Here is an 18208-nt window from a genome sequence, read left to right as displayed (position 1 = left end):
TTGTAAGTCCCAGGCCTTCTTCTCAGGCCCTGGCTGGGCTGCAGGGATGCTGTGGGTTGGACACTTGCTCTGGTGGTGGCCACACGCTTTCAGGCTCTAAGTGGTAGGACCCTTCTTCCCAGTGTCGCCCCCCGCCCTGTTGGGGTTACGATCCAAGCCTGGCCTGCAGAGCCTCTTGGCTGAGGTATCTCCCTGTGCTGGGCCCGCTGCCCAGGATCCCCCTCGCTCTTCCCAGCTGCTCACCGCACCCAGCTCCGGACTGCTCCAGCCCCAGCTCCACCGCTCTGTCTCAGCACTGCTGCTGCTGCTGCTCTGCCTCCAGCTCCCTGGGCTGCTTCTTTGGCCCCTCTGGCTCTGGTTGCTCCAGCTCTGCTCCCAGGACAGGACTGCTCTGCAGGCTGCTTCTGTGACTCTGCTCCCAGCACTGACCTGCTTCGTGGGCTGCTTTTCTGGCCCCTCTGCCTCTGGTTGCTGCAGCTCTGCTCCCAGGGCAAGTCTGCTCTCTCTGGGCTGTGCCTCTGGCTTTGGGGCTGCAGTTCTGCTCCCAGGACAGGGTCTGCTCTCTCTGGATCTGGCACAGCTCTGCTCCCCAGCTCAGCTCAGGCCCCTGCTTTCTCCTTAGCTCGGCCCCACTCTGTCTGACCCAGGCAAGTCCAGCTCACATGGGGGATGGGACCTCCCTGGCCTCCTGGCTCCCTGATTAGCCTGCCCAGCCTGTCATTCAGGCTGACCTGGAGCATTGGCCTCTCCCCATTGTTCCTGGGGGCTGTCAGTCTCAGGGTCCTGATTCCCCATTGACCCTTCCCCCTTTTAGTACTGGGAGCTAGCCAACCAAAACACCCCCACTGAATGTTAGTAAGGGGGAACAGTCCCCTTACATATTAAAGGAATAAAGTCTTCAACCACTGCACGCCTCTTTCCCTGCTAAGGAGATTGCAATAATAATTAGCTGAGTTGATAAGAGAAAGGAGTTTGTAGTGAGGCTGAATGGCTTCTCTCTCACACAAACAAGGAGGAATCATGCCCCTGGTGGGTAGAGCCAGGCCGGGCCTGCCCCTTGCACTGGAAGCAGAGGGGAGAACAGGAAATATAAGAGGCGGAGTCTCCAGTTTAATTGAGGGAGAGCCTGGGGAGGGGTCGGATGCTGCTGCCTTGCTGCTGGCTATATGCTATAGCTAAGGTCTCAGTGGCAGTTGGAAGTAAATATCTGCATGTCAGTGGAATTCTCCCTGGTTGATCATTTCAAAGGATGGTTGATATTCTACCAGGTTTGTGTGGGCTCTATGGCACAGAACATTTTTTGATTATTGACAATTTTACTTACAACCTGTATGCAGCTGGGGTAGATATAAGATAAAAATACCAACTTTTTATCTATATTGCCCTCAACACTGCATTAACTGAACCTCAGTCTTCTCTGCAAAAGTCCCACACGTATATCATGAAGCAAGCAATCCCACTTGCTCAGACACTGAGGGAGGCCAAGGCCTGACCCTGCAATTGAATCCACATGGACAGACCCTTGCACTTGCATGAAGCCCAGTTGGCTCTGCATGGGCTGAGGGACACACCCACAAATATCCAGTTATAAGATCCAGGCTTTAGAGAGCTTTTCTATTCAGTAAAAACATGCTTTAGGATAAATAGTAAATAGACTGGTTGTTTCCATCAATTGTCAAATTATTCAAATAATTTCTCTCCCATTGTTTTCCTGCAGCAGCACTGAGCAAACAATATTAATCAGATTATTCCCAAATGTTTCTCTGTACATCTGCAAATAGTTAATTCGTGAATGAGTCTTTCCATTATTTTAGTACTTAACGTGAGCTAAACTATTCCTTCCTTAGCGGGATCTTCAGTACAGTCCTACCTGAAATCTATGCACTAGTCCAGGGTATAGTAGACATGGGTGGACTAGAACTTTCATCATTCTTTCTCTGTATTTACAAATATTATGTCACACTATTTACATGTGTATCTGAACAGCAACTCGAAGAGGTGTGTGGTGGTGTAAGTAGGCTGGTTTAGTTCCCCCTGCTTCTGCAAAACATAGCAGTTGTTTTGACTATCTCCACGGCCTATCAGTAGAAGAGAAAGAAAGCATTGATTAAAGAAATTATAAATGGGTATTTCATCTCTGTCAAACATGACATATGCTACACCTTTACTCAGTTGATATATCAGTTGAGCTGGTATAATATGCCAGTGAAAAGGGGCGGGAGGTGGAGGAGGGTGAAGCTCATTCCAGTTCCTGACATCTGGTGACACCTCATTGAAGACTAAAGATAAGAAACAAGAGACATTATTGTGAGCTTTCTTTATCCTGTATAGTCAGAAGGATGTTTACTTCCACTTACCTGGTGGCTACATATCAGGAGTTCCTCAATATCTGACCTGAAGCAAACAGACCTTTTTATGATGTTTTTGTCACCTCATTTCAGCTTTACATGCAGTCTCCATGGAGTCTGAGAAGCAGGCGGATGTGAATGGTTTTGACCAACAGGTGAGCTAAAATGACCAGGGCAGGAAGATAGCATTCCTCCTTGTATAAACATACTTTTACTGAATAACCGTAGTGGCAGAGAGAGAAGAAACGAAGACTGTGATGGAGAGGAACAACTGGTTGAAGCTGAAGTGGCTTTAACAAAGGGCATGGGAGAGACTGAGAATGAGAAGAATGCATAAAGAACTATATCATAGAGATTAAACAGCCAAGATTACTCTTGTTTTATATGACTGGGCAGACAAACAAGGGCTCTTTAAGCCGAAGGAACGTTAAGAAGCAATTTAAAATTTAATAAAAAAGGTAGAACAAACAGTAACAGCATTTATTTTAGCAGATCTCCTTCAATCTCACTACAATCTGGTTCAAAAATTCCTGACCTTCTACTGAACCAATGGAAGCAGGGTGTGCTGCCTCTGTAGAACTATCTGCGATAGGCCAAGATAAACAGAATGTACTTGGTGTGGAGACGTTGCCTCCCTGTTGTTAATTCTGATCTCTTCTTCTTCTACACCCAGCAGCAAAATCCTGGAATATATATTTCACTTTTTCCTTGCCGCTTAGAAGCTGGAGGTACTCTCCTTTAGCCCCAGATAGTCTGAAGGCCAACATTTTCTAAACTGGATGCCTGAAGTTAGGCACCTAAATCCATATTTAGGCATCTAAATACATGGTCTGATATTTCCCCCCTTCCCCCACAGATGAGCTGATCACCAGCTGCTTTTAAGCACCTTAAGCTCAGCACCTCTGAACATCAGTTCACGTACTCAAATGCCTAACTGGCTTTAGATGCCCATCTTTAGGCACCTAAGTTTGAAAATTTGGGCCTAAAGCATTTAACTGTAATTTAGTCTGGCATTGCCCATTGTGGTTGGGAGAGTTTTATTGTTTTTTCACATAATCATTAGCTAATGATAATTTCAAAGTCATACATTTTAACCATGATGTAATTCCCTGTTAATATCTCAAAACTAGACAGCTTCATTCAGCTTATTTGACACATTTTAGTGCTGCTGCAATACTTGATAAGGAGAGGGTGGGGAGGAAGAGGTGTGAGGGAATGAGCTGTGAGTGTTTGCACAATCCTTTTTTTTTTTTTCAGCTCAAGTATGTAAAAAGTGAGATAAATAGTCAAACTGCAGACATACTGTACTCAGCAGGAGCCAAAAGCTGCTCTCTGGATTGGCAGCTCCAAAAGCCATCAGCACTGGATCCTTTCAGTAATTTCCAGCTCGGAAATGTCCTTCCATTGCTTGTGACAGACATAAACCAGCTGTGCTTCAAGAAAGGGAGAACAGAGAGAAGAAGAGACAGACGGGTTGGACACAAACAGTAACAAACACTGGAACCAGCTGCAGCCTGCAGGTCACACTTCCACGTCAACAAAAAATGTTATTTAGTATTTGCCAAACACTGAAGTAATTCATCACAAGATATAAGTGGATCTATAATATCTGAAATTGCCTGTGGAAGATTAACTGAACGTATCACATTTCCAATTTGATGACTTAAATGGGAATTGAAATGGTATGCGCTTTGTAGGAAAGGCACTTATTCAATCTGTGCAGTAGCAAAATTCTCATGCTGGTCAATCTCAGCAATGTAATTTAGAAAATTCTAATGTTAGAATATTTGTATTCATAAAGAAGAGGGGGCTGTAAAATTCAATGCCAGCCTGACAGAATTCAGCTGAGTCTGATCAAATATATGCAGCTGCTACTGACTAATCTAAAGCATGTATAAGACAAAACTACCGTGGAACCACAGGGTGAAAGAGGAAGATGCTGATTATTTTAAACATGGTGGTGAATTGGTTCTGAACCACTCATTGCTGGCAGTTGCCTCTAAAAATATCTGCTTTGCTCAGGGGCATTCCTCAAATGAACATCATGGTCCAGTCCAGGGCCAATCGGGGCGGGGGGGGGGGGAGCAGCATTTGGCCTGGGCCTCAAGCTCAAAGGGGGTCTCAAATTTAGACACTTGTTAATTTTTTGGCATTTGATAAGTTTCGCAACTTATTTTTATGTGCATCCCTATCAGACCAAAATGTGACACACTCTCAGCTTAGAGCTGCAATTTTAAGCACGTAAGAGATGTGATCTGTAAAAGACATAATTTTTTTGTTAACGGATATAGATTTTGTCATATTAAAGAGTAAAATATGTTCATAAATATTAATAAAAATATGTCGGTTCTGATGGCACAAGTTTAGACCACGTGTCGTCATTTTTTATTTGTATTGTGGCTAGGGGCTTCAAAAGATAGAAGTGGCCCGGGCCCCTCTGGACCTCTAAGAGGCCCTGGTCCAGTCTATGCAAGATGGTACTTCTAAAGATAATATTGGAGCACATTACTGTAATGCCCGGGTGTTCTTTCATCATCACTGAGCCCTACTGCAACAGCATGGAAGAAAGTAAAAAACAAAACAGGACCACAAGAAAGAGAGGGGAACATACAAGAGATTTAATAAGAGAAAAAAAAAATTAAAGCATATCTCTTAGCTGAGCTGAAAAGGAGGAGAGAGATGGGCTTGAGACTCTTTGTTAGTTATATGTATTTATTATTTCTGTTTCCCAAGAGAGAAAAAGCATTAATTCTGTCCCAAAGAGTTCATAAATTAAGGGTCAGATTCTGCCTCCTTTTGAGTAGTATCTTACTTTGTATATAATCAATGGGACTAATGGCAGAATGAGGTACTATACCACCCAAATAAAGGTAGAAGAATCTGACGATAAATTAGACATAACAAGGGAGAAACAAGACAACAAGGAGGAGACGGTGGAAAAAAGATTGAGGAGATGGGAGAATTTCAACAAAACACAATTTTTAGCCAAAATCACCTGCTTGCATAGAAAATTTTGATTTTTTCATTGAATATCCAAACACCTGAAAACCAAATAGCTTTCTGTTTTTGGCTGGAAACTGAAAATCTTCAGTTCAGAAATGCTGCCACAATGCATCATAGGGGCTGTAATTTCGGTGCTTCATACCCCCATTATCCTCTATGGACTGGGTTCCCCAGCTGGACTACATCTCCCATCATCCATCACAGCCAGGGACTCCTATGATGCATGCAGTGGCTCAGCAAGAGGAGAGATTATGCTTCATCATGGGATATATAATCTGGTAGAGGAGCCCACCCTGCAGAGAAGGACATGAAATTCCCAAACTATAATTCCCACAAGGCACCACAGTATTTCCAGATCAAAATTTTTCTCTTCTAAACCAACAGTTTTCAACCAACCCTTTTTAATTTTTCATTGAAACTTTGAATTTTTCTATGAGGGGAAAAACATTTTCTGACTTTCTCCACTGTTGGCTAGTTTTATGTAGATGTTGTGGCAGAAGTGGAATATAATGAGGAACTTAAATGTGGAGGGGGAAGGAACCTTGCAAAACAGTTCAGGAAGGGTGTTCCAGCCATAAGGGGCATATGACTGGGCAGCCTGTCACTGAAGACAAGGAAAAGGTCTTGGGAGAAGAAGCCAGCGTTTGTTAACAAACTTGTTTTGTTTTTCTGTTATTTGTTAGATCCCCAGCAGCTAGTTGCAGAGAGGTGGTTTCCAGTTTTAGACGGCTAGACCTGAGAGCTGGGTTCCAATATAAATTTACCCTCAGACCAGTAAGTGGGATCTTAGGGCTTGTGGAGCAGAGTAGGCTGGACAGTGGACGAGAAGTTTAGCCATGTAGGGTATGCCTGAGCTACTCCAGTAGTGGGGAAGGGGGAAAGGCCTGGCTGTCTTTCAGATTATTATAAACCACTGAGCAATCTGACTTCAACAAGAGATAAAGTTGTTAGGCATCATACATGGTCACAAGAAGGACTGAGAGCTTTTTGATACAGTGAATATTCCTACATTACTAAATTAACACTAAAATACTACAGAAACATTTCCATAGCATCCAAAACAATAGGTCTCTGATATCGATTGGGACCTGCAGATGCTACCATAATATAATTAATAATTGGCTACTATTATGGTTGCAAAACTGGATAAATGGAGCAGTACAATTTTTGGGCTGTGTTGCTATACAATTCCTTTATTAATTCCACAGAACTACAGTTTCCTATTTTAAACATGGTGGTGAACTCGTTTTGAACGAGTTGAACTATCATTGCTGACGGTTGCCTCTAAAAGTATCTGCTTTACCCAGGGACATTCCTCAAATGAACATCATGGTCCAGTAATTATGAAAAGTATCGAAGTTATGAAGGAACAGTAAGCTAGCAAATATATACAATAGTCATTATACTATAACTAACACACATAATGGTTCTCTAATATAGTATTTCACAGGATTTTCTCAATAATCGCTGAAGAGCCAACATAGGAGTGTTGTGTAAAACCATAACTATTCCTCTAGAGAACTGGATGATTAAAAAAGGTTTTAAATAGCACAATTAAGGATTTAAAATAATGAAACATGTCAAGGTCACACGATGAAGAAAATTTACAGCATGCAGTGTTCTTTCATATGCCTCTCAATTTTTACTGGAATTGAATTGTATTAATTATGTAGGCTTCACAAAGGAATGTTCTACACATCCTAAAGAGGGAAAGAAAAGTTCAACCTCCCGTTTCTGGGAAGGGTCTTAAAGCATATGCCCATTGCTGTAGTTCCTATGCCTGACTCAGGCTAAGGGCTCACCTCCGGCCTCCGTACACTGCATTTAGTAAAACATTGCAAGGTCTGTTCCTCATCCAAGGTAAAGTATTCCTTTACCTCCTCTATGGCTTTATGTATACCTTTCCTCCCCTGCTGTTCTCTGCCCCATCCTCCTATATGACCCTTCCATTAAAAAAAAACATGTATATAGGATGTTACTCTGTCTCTCGTCTCCAAAAAGAGGTGGCAAAGGTTGCTTACATCCCAGTTTTACTTGCCACTTCTGCAGCTCATAGCCCATTTCACAAGCCCATTTTGCCTAAAAGTGACTTTTTAACTTGAACAATAGCCACTGCCCTGAAATATCACAAAACACGCAGAATGCCAGGAGGCATGAAACCTCCTGTTTAGGAAGAGAGACATTTTTCACTAAAAGTACCCGTCCTTTCAAACAGTTCTAATTTAAGTACAACAAACGCAAGCCATCCCTTTTTACAAACAGAGCTAGTGTAATGTAAAAGGGCCCCATCCTCCACCCCTCACTCAATCCTTCCTCTGGCAATTCTCCCATTCCCCAAGACCAAGAGCACTTTTACTTGAAGAAGTGAGTAATGACCTCAAGTCTGGCCTGTTTGAAAATTTGGATGATATCTTTAATTCCTTTAACTTTGTACTAGACGGCTTTCCTTCTTTCAGATAGAAAGAGATCCAATACGATAAAATACTTAAGTGTAGAAGTAAGTGCCCCTTTATGACATTAAGATCATACATTGCGACTGATCTGTGCACAGAATCCTGCTGATAGAAATGGCATGCACAGAACAAGACTAGTACAAGACACTTAGTTTCTCCCTGGACCACTGGATCTGATTCACTGCAGGAAGAGCTGATAGCCACTGAAAATGCTTTTCACAGATAAATGCAACAGAGTACATAGCTAATGGCTCAAAGGGAGGTTTCATAGGACCATTAAGGACCACGTTCAGATCCCATATCGGAGTAGCTCACTCATTTGTGGGGGGAAAAAAGTTACCCAAACCTTTGATGAATCTTGCTGTTCTGGGATGAGAACAAATTGAAAATATCTGTATAGGGGAATGAAAGGCTGTAATAGCCACCAAGTGAACTCTGATTGAACTCACAGAAAGACCTGATTTCTTTAATTCCAACTGGTAATCAAGAACAGCTGAGAGGGGGAAATGAACAGGTGAAAACTGATGCTGAGAACAGCAATGGTGAAATCCCTTCCATTTCTGAAGGTAAATATTTTAATAGAGATCTTTCTGCTGTTTAATAAGGTTTGTTTTACTTCTGATGAACAGGAATCCTCTATTCCCAAGAACCATCAAGGAGCCATGCTCAGAGTGAGAGGATGGCCATGTCAGTGTGGAGAGACAAACTGGAATCCTGGGACAGCACATGGGGAATGGGCAGGAGCTGCTTTGCTGGACAAGCAACAAGGTGAATCAGGTAAGGGTACCAGACCTGCCTCAGCCAAGTTGGTACCACTAGAATGAGCTTGGCTCTGATTTATTTGATCTTGTTCAAAACAAAATCAGTGGTGTCAGGAGGATATGCATACAGAAGGCTCCTGTCCAAGGGATGAGAAAGGCTTCTCCCAAGGACTGAGGACCCAGACCTCCTCTCAAACAGAACCCTTTGCTTTTCCTGTTGATGGCAGTTATGAAAAGGTCCATTTATGGAACCCCCCGCATCAGGAATATCTGCCTGAGGATTTAAAGGTTCAGTCCCACTTGTCCAGAGAGCTGTCCAGAGAATGGCTGCTCAGATCATAGGCCATGATATTCCGTATGCCTGGAAGTGAAGAGGCTGAAATGAGAATGTGATTGACTACATACCAGTTCCACAGCTTTACTGCTTTGGCACATAGAGAGGAGAATTTTGGCCCTCTCTTTTTAATAGATTCATAGATACTAAGGTCAGAAGGGACCATTATGATCATCTAGTCTGACCTCCTGCACAACGCAGGCCACAGAATCTCACCCACCCACTCCTGCGAAAAATCTCACCTATGTCTGAGCTATTGAAGTCCTCAAATCGTGGTTTAAAGACTTGAAGGAGCACAGAATCCTCCAGCAAGTGACCCGTGCCCCATGCTACAGAGGAAGGCGAAAAACCTCCAGGGCCTCTTCCAATCTGCCCTGGAGGAAAATTCCTTCCCGACCCCAAATATGGCCATCAGCTAAACCCTGAGCATATGGGCAAGATTCACCAACCAGATACTACGGAAAATTCTTTCCTAGGTAACTCAGATCTCACCCCATCTAACATTTATTTAGAACTTGCAGGCCATGTTGTCTGTCATGATTTTGATGGATTGTCCCTGATTAATGGAATAAAATGAATGTTGGCATTTCTGAGTGTTCACAACTATAGGAGGTCGATATGAAAGAGTGACTCTTGAGGCAGACATTTGCCTTGATTGGCTTGTGACCCCAGATGAGCTCCCTACCCCACAAATGATGCATCTAAAGACAAGTTATAGTAATTGTAGGTGCAGGCTGGGTGAAAAGAACTCCAGCACAGACTTTGGATGGATCCTAACTCCATTGAAAGAATCTAACACCTGACGGGGGACAGATATGAACTTATCTAACCCATGTTTATTTGGGATATAAACTGTTCTGAGTCAACCCAGAAGTCAGTTTAGATGTAGCCTGGTAGGTTGTGTTATGAAAGTACTAGCTGCCAAGTGACCCAGCAGCTGGAGGCAATTGCTTGCTGTAGTTTGGGGACTTATTTGAATCATGGTAATAAGATTTGTTAGTGTTGTAAATCTGTCCACAGAAAGGTAAGCTCTGGTTGTTGTGGCATCCAGAGAAGTCCCGATAAAGTCTATCTGTCGAACTAGAGTTAGAACAGACTTTTCAATATTGAGTAGAAGTCCTAAATTGTGAAATTAACAAAATAGTTAAGTCCGAAGCTGACTATGAAGAGTTCCAGGGGGATCTCATAAAATGGGATAACAGGGCAACAAAATGGCAGATGAAATTCAACATGGATAAATGCAAAGTTATGCACATTGAAAAAAATAATGCCAACTACACATACATAATGAGGGGTTCTAAGTTAGCTATTATCACTCAAGAAATATCTTGGAATCACCATGGATAATTCTCCGCAAACTTCATCTCAATGCGCAGCAGTCGTCAAAAAAGGTTAACAGAATTTTTAGGAACTATTAGGAAAGGGATAGAAAATAAGACAGAAAATATCATAATGCCACTATACAAGTTCATGGTGCACCCAGACCTTAAATACAGTATCCAGTTTTGGTCACCCCATCTCAAAATAACATAGTGGAACTAGAAAAGTTTTAGATAAGGCAACTAAGATGATGAAGGGTATGGAAGAGCTTCCATATGAGGAGAGTCTAAAAAGATTAGGGTTGTTCAGTTTGGAAAAGAGATGACTAGTGGGAGAGATGATAGAGTTCTATGAAATCAGGACTGGTGTGGAAAAAATGAATAGGGAAGTGGCAGTTATCCTTTCACACAGTAAAAAAAACCAGGGATCATTCAATTAAATTAATAGATGGCAGGTTTAATACAACAAGAAGAAGTACTTCTTCACACAATGCATAACTAACCTGTGGAACTCACTGCAGAAGAATAGCTTTTATGTCCAAAATGATTGAGCAGCTTTTGGTCTTTATCACCAGGGGTAGACATGGTGTGGTATTGTCTACAGCTATGAAACCAAACAGCTCCAGACTCTCCAAAAATACAGTCAAGTTAAATGAAGATAAACGAAAACACTAAATTTCAAAACCAGAACTTGAAGCTATAGCTACTAAGCAGAAGGCGGACACTGCCAAAAGCTCTGTCTCAGGCTGTAGAGGAGTTGAGAAGGTACTGAGGGCTGTTTGCTTGCACAGCCCTATACATCCTTGATATGGCTTATGAGGAGTAGGGTGCATGCATGGGCCAAATGGACACTGCTACCAAAAACCTCCGATCAATGGCACATGGGGGACATGCATACCTGATGTGGAGCACCCATGGGGACACTAGTCAAAAAAAGAAACAGTTCCTGCCCACAAAGACTTTATACCCTAAGGGGAAACAGCAACACAGAGCAACGACATGATATGCTCATTGTCAATGGCAGAGTGAGGAAAAGAATCAAGTTCTCTTGATTCCTAGCAATCCAACCACTAGACCATGCTGACATCAATCCCAGAAATCCACTAGGCCAGTGGCCCCCAAACTGTGGGGTGGGCCCTCATAGCGGGGCATGGAGGAACATTGGGGAGGGCGGGCGGTGGGGCCCAGGCCACACACAGCTGCGGCCCCACCCCCAGCCCCGCTCCTGGCCCCAGACCCGCCCACAGCTGCAGCCCTGGCCTCAGTCCTAGCTCCCAGCCCGGTTGCAGTTCCGGCCCCAGCCTCAGCCCCTGGCCCTGACCATGGCCCCACCCCAGCCACGGCCCTTCTCTGAGCCCCAGCTCCCAACCATGGCTCCAGAAGTGGGGGTGTGGAGAGGGGTAATGGGGAGTGTGAGGTAAAAAGTTTTGGGACCACTTCAGTAGGCCATGCTGCTTTTCTATGCATTCTATGGCATAGTCCAGTAGCTAAAGTAGCAACTGACACTTAACTCCAGAGGACAGTTTATGTCTTATTCACTTTTATTCACAATTAAAAAAACCTCAAAAACCTTTAACTACATCCATGTTTAACAGAGGGAAAAAGACAAGGTGTTCAGGCCTGTGGGAGGCCTTTCTTTCCCTGCTATGCAGGTTCAGCTAAGGGCAGGTAGGCTTCCTTGTCCCACTATATTTGTCATCTCTTAATTATTTTTTTAAAAATCCATGATTAAAACTACTGATTTCTCTCTTTAATCTAGACCACTCTTCCAATAAGCATGGAGCCTAAGCCCCGGTCAAAGCAACTGGTTTCAAAATTAGCTTAGTCATTGAATTCAATGTTTAACCCTAAATGTAGCTCTTTCCTAATTTCAAAATACTTTGCTAGTGCAATAAATATTGGTTCATCAGAATGGTCTCTATAGGGAATAATTCAGACAGATTTACTCAATAGCAGAATGGACTTTATTTAGGTCCCAATAGTCTGTTTCAAGGTTGCATACATAGTAGCCATCATTAAATAATAGTACTTCTGTAGCAGCCCCTACTCACAGCCCATATGGTTACAGTTGTCATTGATCTATTTCTGATTACTTTCTGAACAATGTCACAAAACCCTTCCAGAGTCCCCCAAAAACACTAAAAGCTTTGCTACAGCAATACACCTTAGCTTAGCCCGTTGAGAGTTCTACTACTTCGCTGTAATTTCAGCTGTTTGGTTTAGCGTGTGGGTTGGTTGCGGGGTGCTGGCCTGTGATATGCAGGTCAGACAGGATGATCTGCTGGCCCCCTTATGGCCTTAAATTCTGTTCTTCATTTTTAAGGACAGTCATTAATGACATGCAAGGTGAGTCCCAGGAGCCCTTTCTCAGAGTTAAGTTTGCGTATTAGCTCATTCAGGGCTCAGTCACAAAAGAATCACCTATTGGTGAGTTCACCACAGTACTAACAGAACCCCAGATTTAGAAATAAAGCACATTTAAAATAAAAATTTAGTTAATGTCTTCTAACCTCTATGTCTGTAATAGAGAAGGAGGATGGTCCAGTGGTTAGGTTAGTGGCCAAGGCCTGGGGTCCTGATCTGACACAAATTTCCTGTGTGAATTTGGGCAAGTCACTTCGCCCCTCTGTGTCTCAGCACCCCAGTTGTAAAACGTGGAGGACAGTATGTCCTTACCTCACAGGAGGGGTGTGAGGTTAGATACATTAAGGATGTGGGACTCTCAGAGACCATGGCACTGCTCTCCAAGCACCTAAGATGGAGCCTTGCTACTGGGCAGCAGTTAGGAAACGAGTACTATTTTTCAATGTCTCTGAGTATCGTGTTTTTAAAAATTCAGGTTCTGCTTCATATATCATCTGAGAAAGCAGTGCCAAATATTTTCTTAAAACAACCTCTCCAACCCCTCCCCCTTTTGTGTAAGTGTCCACATGCTTTTTGTTCCATGTTCTATGTTGCGGAGGGAGATCGTTGACTGTATTGTCCCTTAAAGGGACAGATCTTCCACTATTTCAAGGTTTTGAAAATTTCCCCAAAACACAAGCTGTTCTCCACCCTATGACCTGCACACTTATACCCATGTAAGCGGGGGAATAGTCCCGCTATTGTGGGGAACTTTCCTGGCTTCTGCACTACCCCGGTGAAGTGGGCTAGCAAAAGGATCTGAGTCCTTGCTCCCACCTCCTTTACCCAGAGTCCTCCCTGCCCTTGAAGACTCCCCTTCCACTCTCCTGTCTGGCAGAGTCCTCGTAACCCCAACAAGGCTGGGCCCAGGATTCCTGGGGGGCTCGACCCCCAACCCTGCTGCAGTCACCTAGGACAGGGGCTAGGGTGTCCCCACTCCGAGGTACTCTCTCTGCACTGGGCTCTTCTCTGACCCACTGACCATTACATACAAGTTAAAGCAAATGCAAGTTATTTAATCAACAATTAATTTTAAAAAGAATAAGGAAAAATGGGAAAGGTTAAAGGAAACACATCAACCCGCTCTGTGGCAGGGAACATCAAACAGTGTCTCTGGAATGTCAGGGCAGTTCACAGTCTGTTCCTTGTAAGTCCCAGGCCTTCTTCTCAGGCCCTGGCTGGGCTGCAGGGATGCTGTGGGTTGGACACTTGCTCTGGTGGTGGCCACACGCTCTCAGGCTCTAAGTGGTAGGACCCTTCTTCCCAGTGTCGCCCCCGCCCTGTCGGGGTTACAATCCAAGCCTGGCCTGCAGAGCCTCTTGGCTGAGGCGTCTCCCTATGCTGGGTCCGCTGCCCAGGGTCCCCCTCGCGCTCCCTAGCTGCTCACCGCACCCAGCTCCGGACTGCTCCAGCCCCAGCTCCGCAACTCTGTCTCAGCGCTGCTGCTGCTCTGCCTCCAGCTCCCTGGGCTGCTTCTTTGGCCCCTCTGGCTCTGGTTGCTCCAGCTCTGCTCCCAGGACAGGTCTGCTCTGCAGGCTGCTTCTGTGACTCTGCTCCCAGCACTGACCTGCTTCCTGGGCTGCTTTTCTGGCCCCTCTGCTTCTGGTTGCTGCAGCTCTGCTCCCAGGGCAAGTCTGCTCTCTCTGGGCTGTGCCTCTGGCTTTGGGGCTGCAGCTCTGCTCCCAGGACAGCGGTCTGCTCTCTCTGGATCTGGCCCAGCTCTGCTCCCCAGCTCAGCTCAGGCCCCTGCTTTCTCCTTAGCTTGGCCCCACTCTGTCTGACCCAGGCAAGTCCAGCTCACACGAAGGATGGGACCTCCCTGGCCTCCTGGCTCCCTGAGTAGCCTGCCCACCCTGTCATTCAGGCTGACCTGGAGCATTGGCCTCTCCCCATTGTTCCTGGGGGCTGTCAGTCTCAGGGTCCTGATTCCCCATCGACCCTTCCCCCTTTTTAGTACTGGGAGCTAGCAACTAAAACACCCCCACGGAGTGTTAGTAAGGGGGCAACAGTCCCCTTACACCCAAAATGTCCTGCATGTGCCCAAGGAAAGTTCTGTGTTACGATTACCATAGCAACTGCTGTCCAAGAGCTGCCTTGGTATTTGGTCTCCTGCTGCTTTTAAAATGCTTTTTCTTTTTTGCCAAAGAAAGCTTCTCTCAGTGACCTTATTTTTTAGAATATATTTTTCACTCCCCTAAAAAAAAAAAAAGAATCAAAAGTAGAGACCGCTGTGGTAATCAGCAATGTATTTGTTAGTTGTCTTTATGCTTCATTTCAGCCTTATGCATTTTAAAGCTTTTCTGGGGCAGTAGGTTGTTTGGCAGTCATGTCCTTTTCATAGACTGAGGGCCATGCTCTGCTGCATACAGCTACCATGACGTGCTAAGGATCAAATTTAGCCACCAGGCACAGTAGCAGCCCTTCCACCTCCACATGGGGCGTGACAGCAGCAGCCACTGGGAGGTGCCTTCACAGCCTCCTGGAATCTTCATTCACTCAGGTCTGGATGCAGTGCTCTCATTTACTTTATTGCCCTTGACTGTTGTTCACCGTCCATCCTGCCTCTCACCTACCACAGCAATGGCTGTGCCTCGTTCTTCCTGCCCAATGCGCTTCTGTCCTTTCTACCTCTGCCCCTTCAGTTTCCCTCCCTCTTTGGCCACTATCTTATTTCAGCCATGACTTTGCTGAGCAGCCCAAGGTGAGCAGAGGGTAGAGTGATGAGTTTGCTAAGTAGTGAATCTGTGGCTCTTCTCTCTCCTGCACTATCTATTTGGACTGCAAACTCTTCAGGGCAGGAAGAAACTTGCTTTTAAGGAGCCCATCAGACTGTTGGTACTGTACAAATAACAAACAATGATAAAAGCCACTTTCCGGATGGACAGCTGGTTTTGACGCATGGAACTACTGAGGCACCCTTACCATTTGTAATTACAGTCAATGCCTCTTAAACAAGACGCACTTATGTAGGTGTTAGGTTAAATGAAAGACATGGCCAAGAATCCACACCCTGAAATTTATTTAATAGGAATTAATTTCCACTTTATTGGGATACTTCCAAAATCTCAAACTGGATAACAGAAATGGCTGGAGAAGGATTAGCCGTTTATCACCACATAGTGTAATCTGGGGTTTAGAGCAGAGCTCAGATTCAGCTAATCAGCACTGATAAAATTTCTATCCTGAGCATTTCTGCTGGTGACTCCAAGCAGAATGAACTTTCACTCCTTAGTTTACTCATAACATAAGTGAAAAATGTTCAATATCTTGAAAAGTCAAGTGGATTGAATCAGCCCTAATAATGACAAAACCATAGCATCCTCTGCATCTGACTCTAACCAAAGTAAATGTGTGAGAGGAGCAAGCATGAGGTGAAAGATGCCCTCCCCATCTGTCACCTGCATGAAGGATCAGGCTGTTTGGACTTACGTTGAGACACAATATCAATGAACTTGGTAGGCAGCTACAGCAAGGCACAAGTAGTTTCAAACTGACAGGTAGCTGGTTATCATGTGCATAGGCAATCAAGGCTGGAACTGGAATCAATCGGGTATCACAAGCGTAACAGCAGAACTGGGTTAATGTGTTTTCACATAACATGTACAAAGACTAGTCTGATATCCATGAAAATCAAAAAGTCCATAACTGTGATGTGATCACTAGCATCAAATCCACAGCCACAGAAATCATAGAAAACACTAGGATCTAGGAAAAAAATGCTTGCCATCTGCAGGCTTATGTGAAATAAATTGAGAATTTATGTACAGATCCTACTGAATAGGGCATTACTTATTACTTAGGTCACATTACAAACACATATTTAAACATTGTACCTGCCCCAAAGAGCTTGCTATTTAAACTGAACAGGAATAAAATGAAAGTTTGAAAGAAAATGCATGGAAGTGGCAGCAGGTCCATGGAAGGCTTGATTCCACAAGGGGCCTGATTCTGATCTGATTTACACCAGCCTAAATCAGGAGTGGCTCTGCTGGGATCACTGGAGTTACAATGGTGAAAAACCTATGTGTGAGCAGAATCAGCTCACAGGTGTTCCCGTCAGTAAACTACTACTGTCACGTTGGATACTGATTAGCATCTTTGCTAATATTTTCAGCAGAGGACTCAAGAACTGAATGAATATGGAGACTGAAATACCTCCTTTCCCACACAGATTGTCCTTTCTGAAGAAGGCTGATATGCAATAGCAGAGCAGAATGATGAAGTGTTTATTGACCTTGCCAATGCTGTACCTGTTCTGTAAATAAATAGAGGAATTCAGTCATCATGGCCATCAAGCTAGTTTCTTTCCAGAGCATTACATTCACTAATTAGGCCTACATTTTATAAAGTGACTAATGATTTGGGGCACTGCCATTTTAGGGCATCTAACTGTGACACTTTAAAGGGGCAGATTTTCAGAAGGCAGGTGTTCAGCACTTTCTACAAATCAGGAAATTGTAAGGTGTCTCAAGTCTGGCACTCAAAACTTGAGGCACCCAAAATCATTAAACCCTTTTGAAAATACAGGCTTAAAATGTAAGTAGTATCCATGTAGGGCCCCATCCTGCTCCCTTTGTAATCCACTCGAGTTTTGCCATTGACAGTAGTGGAAGCAGGCCTGACTCCACAGGCACAGATACAATGGTAGAAATCTCCCCTAATAAATTAAATCTTCCTGATTCTTTGTCCTTCTCTAAAATGTTTGGAGCATGTAGAAGATTTTCAGTCCGGTCTCTGATGGCCAAAACAATTGGCAGGAAAAGCCTGAAAGCCATTACTGCAGCATTTGAACATTAGCCCTGAATGCCAGTCTCTCAGATGCTCTTGCTTTTATTGTATTTCTGGCTGTGGTAACTTTTTATCCTACATCATCAAAGTGTGGCTTAAACAACATTCACTTTGCCAGTGCCAGATATCTCACTTGCCTCTGTTCAGATTAACTTCTTTGAGAAATCCAAAACATTCTGGCACAAATGTTTACTGCTGCTTGCAAAAATGCATTTCAGCCCCTTTCTACACATTCATTCGACCTACGTTTGTGTGCTTGTCACATGACAAAAAATGGGAATCACTTTTCATTGCAATATAAATGATATTAATTGGATTTCTCTCATAATAGCCATGCTATGCAACCTAACATTAATTCAAATACTAGGCTAGATTCTCAGCTGAAACCATTCAATGCTTGGCATAGTTGAAGTGGGGAGATGGTTACAGCTACCTGATTCTGGGGGCCACTTCTATGCCAGCCCTGGCCATGGTGTAAACTAGAGCAGCCTAAGATTGGCTGTAAAGTACCACAGTTAGCTAGTAGAGGAGCAGCTGGACTATGGTAGCACTGCATTCATACCCTAACACATCTCTTGCACCAAGGGACTGCAGGAGGAGATGGCACAGACAACTAGCAGCCAGATCAGGACTCCCCATCACCCAGGGAAATCCAACGGCCTTCCATCTCCTTTCCCGTGCTTAAACGGCACAAAGAACATCATGATATTTTTCTGTTTTTTCCCTGACAGCCAACCACCCTTGATTATGTCCAATTCTTTGGCACTCCCCATCTTGGAATAGACCACTGCTAGCAATA

General features: G+C 44.1%; 1 long non-coding RNA gene across 3 annotated transcripts in view; it reads right to left on the bottom strand.

Moving 5' to 3' along the window:
• The window catches only part of LOC119565837, a 54888-nt gene that overhangs the window by 11024 nt on the left and 25656 nt on the right, over nt 1-18208 (bottom strand). The window contains exon 4 of one of the 3 annotated variants that reach the window (XR_006287157.1): nt 1871-3781. This is a non-coding gene — a long non-coding RNA (uncharacterized LOC119565837). Of the gene's footprint in view, nt 1-757; nt 3782-18208 lie in introns of those variants that run through there. The other 2 variants (XR_006287154.1, XR_006287156.1) reach the window with 2 other exon arrangements.

The sequence above is a fragment of the Chelonia mydas genome, chromosome 1 (assembly GCF_015237465.2).
Source record: "Chelonia mydas isolate rCheMyd1 chromosome 1, rCheMyd1.pri.v2, whole genome shotgun sequence".
Lineage (NCBI taxonomy): Eukaryota > Metazoa > Chordata > Testudines > Cheloniidae > Chelonia > Chelonia mydas.
This window is presented reverse-complemented; position numbering and strand designations above follow the sequence as displayed.